The following is a 14,470-nucleotide window of genomic DNA, read 5'->3' as shown; positions in this document are numbered from 1 at the left end:
GCTGGTCTTAAAGGGACTCTGTCACCTGAATTTGGAGGGAACAATTTTCAGCCATAGGGGTGGGGTTTTGGGGTGTTTGATTCACCCTTTCCTTACCCGCTGGCTGCATGCTGGCTGCAATATTGGATTGAAGTTCATTCTCTGTCCTCCATAGTACACGCCTGCGTAAGGCAAGATTGCCTTGTGCAGGCATGCACTACGGAGGACAGAGAATGAACTTCAATCCAATATTGCAGCCAGCATGCATCCAGCGGGTAAGGAAAGGGTGAATCAAACACCCGAAAACCCCGCCCCTATGGCTGAAAATTGTTCCCTCCAAATTCAGGTGACAGAGTCCCTTTAAAAAAGTGTCAAAGGATTCACAGAAATTGCTTCTTCCACTTCCACCACTGCTGCTCCTGCTAATGTTTTGGCATTGACAAATTGATGTGCTGGAGTTGGAAGTCTAGAGCTTTGATGCGAACTGTGTGCTTCACTGCTGCCTTGGGGAAAAGCTATCTTAAGGTTGTGTAAAAGCGTGTTTCGATACTCCAGCATTCACTGGTCCCTTTCTAGGGCGGGAATCATCTGGCAAAATTTGGTTTTTGGTGGATCTAACAGAGTGGCAACCCAGTAGTCAGCAGTATTCCTAATCATAACTATACGGGGATCATTTTGCAGACAGACAGTACAGCAAGAAAGCACTCACATGTCGGGCTCTACCAGGAGGTTCAAGCCCATGCTGTGTTGGTGGCTGGGTTCAGGGGTGGATTAAGGGTAGCCAGGGCCCAGGGCTGTTCAGACACTGTGGGCCCCCCGGTCATGTGACGGGGTCATGCGACGGGGTTATGCGACGGGGTCATGCGACGGGGTCATCATATACCTGAACCAGATTATTCCAGAAAAATAGTTGCTGTGTGAAACTATAACCTGTCAAACATCCATTGATCTAGTCAATTTACCCTTCAGTTCAGTATATAGTATACAGTGTATAGTGTCAGTGTATAGGTCACACTGACTCACCAGTGACGTCTCTAGGTGAAGTCCATCATCGTTCATCCAGCACAGACTGCCATCACTTCATTCAACTGGGACTTGTCTCGGCAGGAAATAACACAAACATCTCGAGCTCCGCTTGTAGAACACATTACTTAATTTTTCCCAACTTCTACATTACACCACATGAAGAAAAAGAGGCAACATAGTGTCACTCTACACAGCAACAGGACCGCCTCCCCATTTAAAACTGTGTCCTCAAAAAATAAAATAAATACATCACTGCAGTAATAATATCCCTTAATTAGCCCCTATGATAATAATAATATCCCCCATCTTGGCCCCGTGTATCTCATTCCTGGCTCCAGCCATATGTTCTCCCATCCTGCCCTCATGAGTATCCATCCTGCCCCATATGATCTCCCCATCCTGCACCATCAGTCTCCATTGTATCCATCCTGCACGATCTGTCTCCAATCCTGCCCCATGTCTTTCATTCTGCCCCGTGTCTCCAATCATGCCCCGTATCTACAACCTGCCCATGTCTCCAATCCTGCCCCCAGTGTGTCCAGCATCTCTGCCCCCAGTGTCCAGCATCTCTGCCCCCAGTGTACAGCATCTCTGCCCCCAGTGTCCAGCATCTCTGCCCCCAGTGTCCAGCATCTCTGCCCCCAATGTGTCCAGCATCTCTGCCCCCAGTGTCTCCAGCATATTGCCCCCAGTTTGTCCAGCATTCTGCCCCCAGTGTGTCCAGCATTCTGCCCCAGTGTGTCCAGCATCCTGCCCCCAGTGTGCCCAGCATCCTGCCCTCAGTGTGTCCAGCATATTGCACCCAGTGTGTCCAGCATATTGCCCCCAGTGTGTCCAGCATATTGCCCCCAGTGTGTCCAGCATTCTGCACCAGTGTCTCCAGCATATTGCTCCTAGTGTGTCCAGCAATCTGCCCTAGTGTCTCCAGCATATTGCCCCCAGTGTGTCCAGCATTCTGCCCCAGTGTGTCCAGCAATCTGCCCTAGTGTCTCCAGCATATTGCTCCTAGTGTGTCCAGCATTCTGCCCCAGTGTCTCCAGCATATTGCCCCCAGTGTGTCCAGCAATCTGCCCTAGTGTCTCCAGCATATTGCCCCCAGTGTGTCCAGCATTCTGCCCCAGTGTGTCCAGCAATCTGCCCTAGTGTCTCCAGCATATTGCTCCTAGTGTGTCCAGCATTCTGCCCCAGTGTCTCCAGCATATTGCCCCCAGTGTGTCCAGCAATCTGCCCTAGTGTCTCCAGCATATTGCCCCCAGTGTGTCCAGCAATCTGCCCTAGTGTCTCCAGCATATTGCCCCCAGTGTGTCCAGCATTCTGCCCCAGTGTGTCCAGCATTCTGCCCCAGTGTCTCCAGCATATTGCCCCCAGTGTGTCCAGCATTCTGCCCCAGTGTGTCCAGCAATCTGCCCTAGTGTCTCCAGCATATTGCCCCCAGTGTGTCCAGCATTCTGCCCCAGTGTCTCCAGCATATTGCCCCCAGTGTGTCCAGCATCTCTGCCCCGGGCCCCCCGGATTGCGGTTCGCAATAAAAAAAAAAAAAGAGTTCTCCTCACCTGTCCGCGCTCCTTTGGCGAAGCTCCCTCCAGCAGCGCGCACTCGCCGGTGACTGACATCAGAAGCCGGCGACGTGCGCGCTGCGGCTGAAGTCAGCTGCCAGCCTCCGATTGGCTGGCGGCTGTTAACTATTGACGTGTGGGCACGCGCCCGCACATCAATGGCGTTTAACTGCCGCAGCGCCGGTAGGGGCCTGGTGAGCAGATGAGACTGGGCACGATGCGGGCTCCCTCTGCCCACCGGGCCCAGACACCAGTCAGGGCAGTAATGCCCTGATGGCAGCGGGTAGGGTTGAGCGACTTTCATTTTTTTAAGATCGAGTAGGGTTTTGGGAAACCCGATTTTGTCCAGAGTCGAGTCGAGTGCAGTCGGCCGATTATCGCTAAAAGTCGGGGATCGACCGAAACACGAAACCCAATGCAAGTCAATGGGGAAGCATAGTCGGCAGTGAGTGGAGGCCAGGAAAACACCTACAGTGCCCATTTTAATGCCAAAAACATCCATTCTTGTTTCTGAAGCTTGCCAATCTTAATTAACTGTATAATAATAGTTGGGCATAGGGAATTGGGGGAAAGTTGTGGGGGGAGTAGGGCTGGCTCAAGTTTTTCGTGGGCCCAGGAAATGCGGACTACGTCACGGCGGTGTTGCAGGGAAAGGTAAGTATTTAAAAGTTGCAAGTGCTGTGATCCTGAGCAAGCAGGGGGGGGCCCACTCGTTCGCATTGCCACTGGCACAGGGCCCCTCAAAGTACGGCGGTGTGTTTGCATGGCGGTGGCGCCTCCCACCAGCAGCGACACTTTTGCGTACTCTGAGGGGCCCTGTGCCAGTGACGTCGCCAACGAGTATGCCCCCCCACCTGATGAAGGAACCTGCACTTTCATCTGCACCTTCCTCTTTGTCCCTGTGTAAGGTGGTATAACATGCGGGAAGGGGAACCTTACTTTCAGCAGGGTCAGATTCTGGCTGTGTAGAGTACAAGGGGAATGTAGTGGTCTAGGTCAATGTACCAGCAGACTCATTTAGCAGTGGCTGGGCAATGGGCAGGATGAGGAGGAAACAGATATAGGGCCAAAGAATAAAGTAGGCTACATGCAGTTCAAAATTGGTAACAGGACTAAACAGGCGGCATTGCTTTGTTCAGTGGAGTAGCAAACCCAAGAGCAGCAGACACTGTTTCAAGGGCCTAACCACACTAGTAGGCCAAATGCAGTTTAATATCTGATAGTATAGGGCGAAAGCCAGAATGTGGAAGCTCAGCTTTGTTCAGTTGAGGACAACACCAGGGAGGGGCAGACACCTTTAGTAGGCCGGAAAAGCCTATTGCATTTTTTAAAATGGTAATTTGGAGCAGAAGGTTGAAGCTCAGCTTTATTTAGTTGAGGGCAACACCAGGGAGGGGCAGAAGCCGTTAGTAGGCCCTAACCACCATTTTTTTTTTTTAAAACCACTTAATGAGAGCCGGAAGGTTGAAGCTCAGCTTTATTTAGTTGAGGACAACACCAGGCAGGGGCACACAGACAGACACCTTTAGTAGGCCGGAAAAGCCTATTGCATTTTTTAAAATGGTAATTTGGAGCAGAAGGTTGAAGCTCAGCTTTATTTAGTTGAGGGCAACACCAGGGAGGGGCAGAAGCCGTTAGTAGGCCCTAACCACCATTTTTTTTTTTTAAAACCACTTAATGAGAGCCGGAAGGTTGAAGCTCAGCTTTATTTAGTTGAGGACAACACCAGGCAGGGGCACACAGACAGACACCTTTAGTAGGCCGGAAAAGCCTATTGCATTTTTTAAAATGGTAATTTGGAGCAGAAGGTTGAAGCTCAGCTTTATTTAGTTGAGGGCAACACCAGGGAGGGGCAGAAGCCGTTAGTAGGCCCTAACCACCATTTTTTTTTTTTAAAACCACTTAATGAGAGCCGGAAGGTTGAAGCTCAGCTTTATTTAGTTGAGGACAACACCAGGCAGGGGCACACAGACAGACACCTTTAGTAGGCCGGAAAAGCCTATTGCATTTTTTAAAATGGTAATTTGGAGCAGAAGGTTGAAGCTCAGCTTTATTTAGTTGAGGGCAACACCAGGGAGGGGCAGAAGCCGTTAGTAGGCCCTAACCACCATTTTTTTTTTTTAAAACCACTTAATGAGAGCCGGAAGGTTGAAGCTCAGCTTTATTTAGTTGAGGACAACACCAGGCAGGGGCACACAGACAGACACCTTTAGTAGGCCGGAAAAGCCTATTGCATTTTTTAAAATGGTAATTTGGAGCAGAAGGTTGAAGCTCAGCTTTATTTAGTTGAGGACAACACCAGGCAGGGGCACACAGACAGACACCTTTAGTAGGCCGGAAAAGCCTATTGCATTTTTTAAAATGGTAATTTGGAGCAGAAGGTTGAAGCTCAGCTTTATTTAGTTGAGGGCAACACCAGGGAGGGGCAGAAGCCGTTAGTAGGCCCTAACCAAAGTTGAAGGCCAAATGCAGTTTTATTTCTGATACTATAGGCCGAAAGCCAGAAGGTGGAAGCTCCGATTTAGACAGTGGAGGACAATTTGAATTAGGGACTGCAGACAGACTTAGTAGGCTGTCCCCTGTGGACCATGCATCCACCACATTAACCCATTGCGCCGTAATGGACACGTAATCTTCCGTGGCCATGCCTACAGGTCCATGCGTCTGTTGTCAGGTGCACCTTTGTACTCACAGATTGCCAGAGTGCATGGACAATGCGGTCTTCTACATGCTGGTGGAGGGTTGGGATGGCTTTTCTCGCAAAAGAAGTGTCGACTGGTTAGCTTGTAGCGTGGTACAGCGTAGTCCATCATGGCCTTATTAATAGTAAATAAAATATATAACTAGGCTCTATGAACTTTTAAATAGGTTCCAGGGGTACACGGGCAGCATTGGTGTGGTCAGTGGAGGAGTATTGCAAGTAGGGGCTGCAGACAGGCTATCAAAGGCCTAAAATAACAAACAGTAGGCAGTCATGGCAGTTTTACATCGGTTACATGGATACACAGGCAGGCACTCCAGGCAGCATTGTGGTCAGTGGAGGAGTATTGCAAGTAGGGGCCGCAGACAGGCTATCAAAGGCCTAAAATAACAAACAATAGGCTCATTGCAGTTTTACAGCGGTTACATGGATAGACGGGCAGGCAGCTTGGTGGTGAGTGGAGGAGTATTTAAAGTAGGGACCGCAGACAGGCTATCAAAGGCCTAACATAACAAACAATAGGCTCATGGCAGTTTTACAGCGGTTACATGGATACACGGGCAGGCAGCTTGGTGGTCAGTGGAGGAGTATTTAAAGTAGGGACCGCAGACAGGCTTCAAAGGCCTAACATAAGAAAATGGGCTGGCTGTAGGCACTTTATAATTGGTTCCAGGGGTACACGGGCAGCAGTGGTCTGGCCAGTGGAGGACTAGTGGAAGGAGGGACCGCAGACAGGCTTCAAAGGCCTAACATAAAAAAATGGGCTGGCTGTAGGCACTTTATAATTGGTTCCAGGGGTACACGGGCAGCAGTGGTCTGGTCAGTGGAGGACTAGTGGAAGGAGGGACCGCAGACAGGCTTCAAAGGCCTAAAATAACAAACAATAGGCTCATGGCAGTTTTACAGCGGTTACATGGATACACGGGCAGGCAGCTTGGTGGTCAGTGGAGGAGTATTTAAAGTAGGGACCGCAGACAGGCTTCAAAGGCCTAACATAAGAAAATGGGCTGGCTGTAGGCACTTTATAATTGGTTCCAGGGGTACACGGGCAGCAGTGGTCTGGCCAGTGGAGGACTAGTGGAAGGAGGGACCGCAGACAGGCTTCAAAGGCCTAACATAAAAAAATGGGCTGGCTGTAGGCACTTTATAATTGGTTCCAGGGGTACACGGGCAGCAGTGGTCTGGTCAGTGGAGGACTAGTGGAAGGAGGGACCGCAGACAGGCTTCAAAGGCCTAAAATAACAAACAATAGGCTCATGGCAGTTTTACAGCGGTTACATGGATACACGGGCAGGCAGCTTGGTGGTCAGTGGAGGAGTATTTAAAGTAGGGACCGCAGACAGGCTTCAAAGGCCTAACATAAGAAAATGGGCTGGCTGTAGGCACTTTATAATTGGTTCCAGGGGTACACGGGCAGCAGTGGTCTGGTCAGTGGAGGACTAGTGGAAGGAGGGACCGCAGACAGGCTTCAAAGGCCTAACATAAAAAAATGGGCTGGCTGTAGGCACTTTATAATTGGTTCCAGGGGTACACGGGCAGCAGTGGTCTGGCCAGTGGAGGACTAGTGGAAGGAGGGACCGCAGACAGGCTTCAAAGGCCTAACATAAAAAAATGGGCTGGCTGTAGGCACTTTATAATTGGTTCCAGGGGTACACGGGCAGCAGTGGTCTGGTCAGTGGAGGACTAGTGGAAGGAGGGACCGCAGACAGGCTTCAAAGGCCTAAAATAACAAACAATAGGCTCATGGCAGTTTTACAGCGGTTACATGGATACACGGGCAGCTTGGTGGTGAGTGGAGGAGTAGTGCAAGGAGTGTCTGTCCCAGTACTCCCAAAATATAAATAGATGTTAATGTCTCGCAAAACAACCAAAACAAAAAAAAAGGTGGCATACTTAGGTACAGGGGTGGGCTCATCTGCTGAGTTTCTGACATAGTAATTTGGCAGTAACTATTTAATGGTGCCAATATAGGACACAGACACAGACTACTTTAAGTTGCATCGTAGATGTCTACAAATTTGTATTGTCAGTGCCAGACATTGAATGATGTCAGCGAATAGACTAAAGATTGGTGGAGCTGTGCGACATAATTTTGCATGTGGTAGAGCACATTTTGAGCTGGGGTAGGGGGGAACTCTCTAGAGGCCGGCGGGACCGCCCCAGGGCCCCTCATGTTACAACGGTGTGTCTGACGTTGGGTGCGCACCACCACCGCCAGAGACACTACATTGTACTATGAGGGACCCAGTAGCAATGCCGTCAACCAAAAGCGAGCACACCCACCTCTTCAGACAAACAGCAGTCTCACGGGTGCTTGCGCCAAGTCGCGATACCACGGCCCCGTGTGGGGAGTTTGGCCATTTAGGGAGGTGTAAACATGTCGTATGCTGTACAATCAGCTGCAGCAAATTAGACATTAGAAAAGTAATTCACAGGCAAGAGCCTTTCATAGGAAAGCTAGGTGTCGGCCGGGCAAGGTGGGGCAAAAGATTTCGAAATCCAGTTGTGGTTCATTTTAATGAATGTTAGATCGTCAACATTTTGGGTAGCCAGACGAGTCCTTTTTTCGGTTAATATTGAACCTGCAGCACTGAATACTCTTTCTGATAGGACACTTGCTGCCGGGCAAGCAAGCTCCTGCAATGCATATTCTGCCAATTCTGGCCAGGTGTCTAATTTGGAGGCCCAGTAATCAAATGGGAATGACGGTTGAGGGAGAACATCGATAAGGGATGAAAAATAGTTAGTAACCATACTGGACAAATGTTGTCTCCTGTCACTTTCAATTGATGCAGCAGTACCTGTCCTGTCTGCGGTCATAGCAAAATCACTCCACAACCTGGTCAGAAAACCCCTCTGTCCAACGCCACTTCTGATGTGTGCACCCCTAACACTCCTAGTCTGCTGCCCCCTGGAGCTCATGTGAGAACGATCACGTGCGCTGTGTGCTGGGAATGCCTGAAGCAAACGGTCAACAAGAGTTGATTGTTTGGTTGCTAATATTAGTTCCAAGTTCTCATGTGGCATAATATTTTGCAATTTGCCTTTATAGCGTGGATCAAGGAGGCAGGCCAACCAGTAATCGTCATCGTTCATCATTTTCGTAATGCGTGTGTCCCTTTTTAGGATACGTAAGGCATAATCCGCCATGTGGGCCAAAGTTCCAGTTGTCAAATCTCCGGTTGTGATTGGTTGAGGGGCAGTTGCAGGCAAATCTACGTCACTTGTGTCCCTCAAAAAACCAGAACCCGGCCGTGACACGCAACCAATTTCCTGTGCCCCCGGGAAAGGTTCGGCATTAAAAATATACTCATCCCCATCATCCTCCTCGTCCTCCACCTCCTCTTCGCCCGCTACCTCGTCCTGTACACTGCCCTGACCAGACAATGGCTGACTGTCATCAAGGCTTTCCTCTTCCTCTGGTGCAGACGCCTGCTCCTTTATGTGCGTCAAACTTTGCATCAGCAGACGCATTAGGGGGATGCTCATGCTTATTACGGCGTTGTCTGCACTAACCAGCCGTGTGCATTCCTCAAAACACTGAAGGACTTGACACATGTCTTGTATCTTAGACCACTGCACACCTGACAACTCCATGTCTGCCATCCTACTGCCTGCCCGTGTATCCTCCCACAAATAAATAACAGCACGCCTCTGTTCGCACAGTCTCTGAAGCATGTGCAGTGTTGAGTTCCACCTTGTTGCAACGTCTATGATTAGGCGATGCTGGGGAAGGTTCAAAGACCGCTGATAGGTCTGCATACGGCTGGCGTGTACAGGCGAACGTCGGATATGTGAGCAAAGTGCACGCACTTTGAGGAGCAGGTCGGAGAACCCAGGATAAGTTTTCAATAAGCACTGCACCACCAGGTTTAAGGTGTGAGCCAGGCAAGGAATGTGTTTCAGTTGGGAAAGGGAGATGGCAGCCATGAAATTCCTTCCGTTATCACTCACTACCTTGCCTGCCTCAAGATCTACTGTGCCCAGCCACGACTGCGTTTCTTGTTGCAAGAACTCGGACAGAACTTCCGCGGTGTGTCTGTTGTCGCCCAAGCACTTCATAGCCAATACAGCCTGCTGACGCTTGGCAGTAGCTGGCCCATAATGGGACAACTGGTGTGCAACAGTGTCATCTGCCGATGGAGTGGTTGGCAGACTGCGTTCTGTGGAAGAGCTGTAGCTTCTGCAGGAGGACGAGGAGGAGGAGGAGGAGGGGGTGCGAACGCCTACAGCCAACTGTTTCCTAGACCGTGGGCTAGGCACAACTGTCCCTAAATTGATGTCGCCTGTGGACCCTGCATCCACCACATTCACCCAGTGTGCCGTGATGGACACATAACGTCCCTGGCCATGCCTACTGGTCCATGCATCTGTAGTCAGGTGCACCTTTGTACTCACAGATTGCCTGAGTGCATGGACGATGCGCTGTTTAACATGCTGGTGCAGGGCTGGGATGGCTTTTCTGGAAAAAAAGTGTTGACTGGGTAGCTCGTATCGTGGTTCAGCGTACTCCATCAGGGCTTTGAAAGCTTCGCTTTCAACTAACCGGTAGGGCATCATCTCTAACGAGATTAGTCTAGCTATGTGGGCGTTAAAACACTGTGTACGCGGATGCGAGGATAAGTACTTCCTTTTTCTAACCAGAGTCTCATGTAGGGTGAGCTGGACTGGAGAGCTGGAGATCGTGGAACTTTCGGGTGTGCCGGTGTACATGGCAGACTGAGAGACGGTTGGAGACGGTATTGTTTCCGCCGGTGCCCTAGATGCAATATTTCCTCCTACAAAACTGGTGATTCCCTGACCCTGACTGCTTTTGGCTGGCAAAGAAACCTGCACAGATACTGCCGGTGGTGCGGAAAATGGTGGCCTTACAGTGACGGAAGGGATGTTGCGTTGCTGACTAGCTTCATTGGCCGAGGGTGCTACAACCTTGAGGGACGTTTGGTAGTTAGTCCAGGCTTCAAAATGCATGGTGGTTAAGTGTCTATGCATGCAACTAGTATTTAGACTTTTCAGATTCTGACCTCTGCTTAAGCTAGTTGAACATTTTTGACAGATGACTTTGCGCTGATCAGTTGGATGTTGTTTAAAAAAATGCCAGACTGCACTCTTCCTAGACTCGGATCCCTTTTCAGGGATTGCAGACTGAGCTTTAACCGGATGGCAACGCTGTGCTCCAACAGGTTTTGGCTTTGACACGCGTTTTGGGCCAGATACGGGCCCGGCAGATGGAACCTGTTGCGATGTTGATGCCTGCTGCGGCCCCTCCTCCACCTCCGCTTCTGAACTACTGCCGCCTGCACCCTGTTCCCCCAATGGCTGCCAATCGGGGTCAATAACTGGGTCATCTATTACCTCCTCTTCGAGCTCGTGTGCAACTTCGTCTGTGTCACTGTGTCGGTCGGTGGTATAGCGTTCGTGGCGGGGCAACATAGTCTCATCAGGGTCTGATTGTGGATCTGTACCCTGAGAGGGCAATGTGGTGGTCTGAGTCAAAGGAGCAGCATAGTACTCTGGTTGTGGCTGTGCATCAGTGCACTCCATGTCAGAATATACTTGTAATGGGCATGGCCTGTTAAATGTTTCACTTTCTAAGCCAGGGACGGTATGTGTAAAGAGCTCCATGGAGTGACCCGTTGTGTCGCCTGCTGCATCCTTCTCTCTTGTTGTAGTTTTTGCTGAGGAGGACAAGGAAGCGACTTGTCCCTGACCGTGAACATCCACAAGCGACGCGCTGCTTTTACATTTACCAGTTTCGGAAGAGGAGGCAAAAGAGCTAGAGGCTGAGTCTGCAATGTAAGCCAAAACTTGCTGTTGCTGCTCCGCCTTTAAAAGCGGTTTTCCTACTCCCAGAAAAGAGAGCGTTCGAGGCCTTGTGTAGCCTGACGACGAAACTGGCTCCACAGCTCCAGACTTAGGTGGAATATTTTTATCCCCACGACCACCTGATGCTCCACTACCACTACCATCATTACCAGCTGACAATGAACGCCCACGACGACCTCTTGCACCAGACTTCCTCATTGTTTTAAAATCTTAACCAAAGTAACTTTATTTGTTGCTGTCAAACAACTTACACGGTGAGCTATAACTTCAGTATGATTTCAATATCCCTTAACAGGTTGGTGAGACCACAAGGAAAATCAGGCACAATGTTACACACTCTGTTTTCTGTGGCACAAAATCACAGAGATGACACACACGCAGGACTGTCACTCAAGCACTAATGTCAATATTAATCTCCCACCTAATTTATTTTTTTTTTTTTCTCAGGGAGACTTTAGAAACCAAATAATATTAAAAAAAAAAAAAAAAAAAAAAGGCTTTCTATGGCCCACAATTAGAGAGAGAGAGGTGGCACACCCAGGAGTCAAGACTGGCGCACAAGCTGAAAGGGCAATATTACTCTCCCACTGTTTTTTTAAGTTTTTTTTTTATTTCAGGGAGACTTTAGAAACCAAATAATATTAAAAAAAATAAAAAATAAAATAGGCTTTCTATAGCCCACTGAATGAGAGAGAGAGGTGGCACACCCAGGAGTCAAGACTGGCACACAAGCTGAAAGGGCAATATTACTCTCCCACTGTTTTTTTATGTTTTTTTTTTTTTTTCAGGGAGACTTTAGAAACCAAATAATAAGAAAAAAAATAAATAAATAAATAGGCTTTCTATAGCCCACTGAATGAGAGATAGCACACACAGCAGTGGCACACAAGCCCTGACTGAGGCCAATATTTTTCTCCCACTGATTGATGTAGTGTTTTTGTGTTGAGGTAGATTTTAGAACACAAATCAAGGAAAAAAAAAAAAAAATGCTTTCTATGGCCCACTGAATGAGAGAGAGGTGGCACACCCAGGAGTCAAGACTGGCACACAAGCTGAAAGGGCAATATTACTCTCCCACTGTTTTTTTATGTATTTTTTGTTTTTTAAGGGAGACTTTAGAAACCCAATAATATTTAAAAAAAAAAATAAATAGGCTTTCTATGGCCCACTGAATGAGAGGGAGAGAGGTGGCACACCCAGGAGTCAAGACTGGCACACAAGCTGAAAGGGCAATATTACTCTCCCACTGTTTTTTTATGTATTTTTTTTTTTTTCAGGGAGACTTTAGAAACCCAATAATATTTAAAAAAAAAAATAAATAGGCTTTCTATGGCCCACTGAATGAGAGGGAGAGAGGTGGCACACCCAGGAGTCAAGACTGGCACACAAGCTGAAAGGGCAATATTACTCTCCCACTGTTTTTTTATGTATTTTTTTTTTTTCAGGGAGACTTTAGAAACCCAATAATATTTAAAAAAAAAAATAAATAGGCTTTCTATGGCCCACTGAATGAGAGGGAGAGAGGTGGCACACCCAGGAGTCAAGCCTGGCACACAAGCTGAAAGGGCAATATTACTCTCCCACTGTTTTTTTATGTATTTTTTGTTTTTTAAGGGAGACTTTAGAAACCCAATAATATTTAAAAAAAAAAAATAAATAGGCTTTCTATGGCCCACTGAATGAGAGGGAGAGAGGTGGCACACCCAGGAGTCAAGACTGGCACACAAGCTGAAAGGGCAATATTACTCTCCCACTGTTTTTTTTTTTTAGGTTTTTTTTTTTTTTTCAGGGAGACTTTAGAAACCAAATAATATTAAAAAAAAAAAAAAAAAATAGGCTTTCTATAGCCCACTGAATGAGAGATAGCACACACAGCAGTGGCACACAAGCCCTGACTGAGGCCAATATTTTTCTCCCACTGATTGATATAGTGTTTTTGTGTTGAGGTAGATTTTAGAACACAAATCAAGGAAAAAAAAAAAAAAATGCTTTCTATGGCCCACTGAATGAGAGAGAGGTGGCACACCCAGGAGTCAAGACTGGCACACAAGCTGAAAGGGCAATATTACTCTCCCACTGTTTTTTTATGTATTTTTTGTTTTTTAAGGGAGACTTTAGAAACCCAATAATATTTAAAAAAAAAAATAAATAGGCTTTCTATGGCCCACTGAATGAGAGGGAGAGAGGTGGCACACCCAGGAGTCAAGCCTGGCACACAAGCTGAAAAGGCAATATTACTCTCCCACTGTTTTTTTATGTATTTTTTGTTTTTTAAGGGAGACTTTAGAAACCCAATAATATTTAAAAAAATAAATAAATAGGCTTTCTATGGCCCACTGAATGAGAGGGAGAGAGGTGGCACACCCAGGAGTCAAGACTGGCACACAAGCTGAAAGGGCAATATTACTCTCCCACTGTTTTTTTAGGTATTTTTTTTTTTTTCAGGGAGACTTTAGAAACCAAATAATATTAAAAAAAAAAAAAAAAAAAATAGGCTTGCTATAGCCCACTGAATGAGAGATAGCACACACAGCAGTGGCACACAAGCCCTGACTGAGGCCAATATTTTTCTCCCACTGATTGATGTAGTGTTTTTGTGTTGAGGTAGAATTTAGAACACAAATCACGGAAAAAATAAATAGGCTTTCTATGGCCCACTCAGTGAGAGATGGCACACACAGGGATGGCACTGTAGCAGAAATGCCAATCTTAATCTCCCACAAAAAAAACAAAAAAAAAACAGGGACTGTCCTACAATTACTATCTCCCTGCAGTAATCTAAGCCAGGTATGGCAGGCAGCAATAGGAGTGGACTGATGCACAAATTAAATAAAAAGTGTGGACAAACAAAAAAGATAGCTGTGCAGAAAGGAAGGAACAAGAGGATATGTGCTTTGAAAAAAGCAGTTGGTTTCCACAGTGGCGTACACACAGCAATACAGCTATCACGGAGCCTTCTAGGGCAGCCCAATGAGCTACAGCGCTGAGGGGAAAAAAAAAAAAAAATAGCTTCCACAGTCCCTGCACACCGAAGGTGGTGTTGGACAGTGGAAATCGCTGCAGCACAAGCGGTTTGGTGGTTAGTGGACCCTGCCTAACGCTCTCCCTGCTTCTGACGAAGCGGCAGCAACCTGTCCCTAAGCTCAGATCAGCAGCAGTAAGATGGCGGTCGGCGGGAACGCCCCTTTATAGCCCCTGTGACGCCGCAGACAGCAAGCCAATCACTGCAATGCCCTTCTCTAAGATGGTGGGGACCAGGACCTATGTCATCACGCTGCCCACACTCTGCGTTCACCTTCATTGGCTGAGAAATGGCGCTTTTCGCGTCATTGAAACGCGACTTTGGCGCGAAAGTCGCGTACCGCATGGCCGACAAGCACAG

The sequence above is a fragment of the Ranitomeya variabilis genome, chromosome 1 (assembly GCF_051348905.1).
Source record: "Ranitomeya variabilis isolate aRanVar5 chromosome 1, aRanVar5.hap1, whole genome shotgun sequence".
In the NCBI taxonomy this organism is placed as follows: Eukaryota; Metazoa; Chordata; class Amphibia; order Anura; family Dendrobatidae; genus Ranitomeya; species Ranitomeya variabilis.
Note: the sequence above shows the minus strand (reverse complement) of the source record.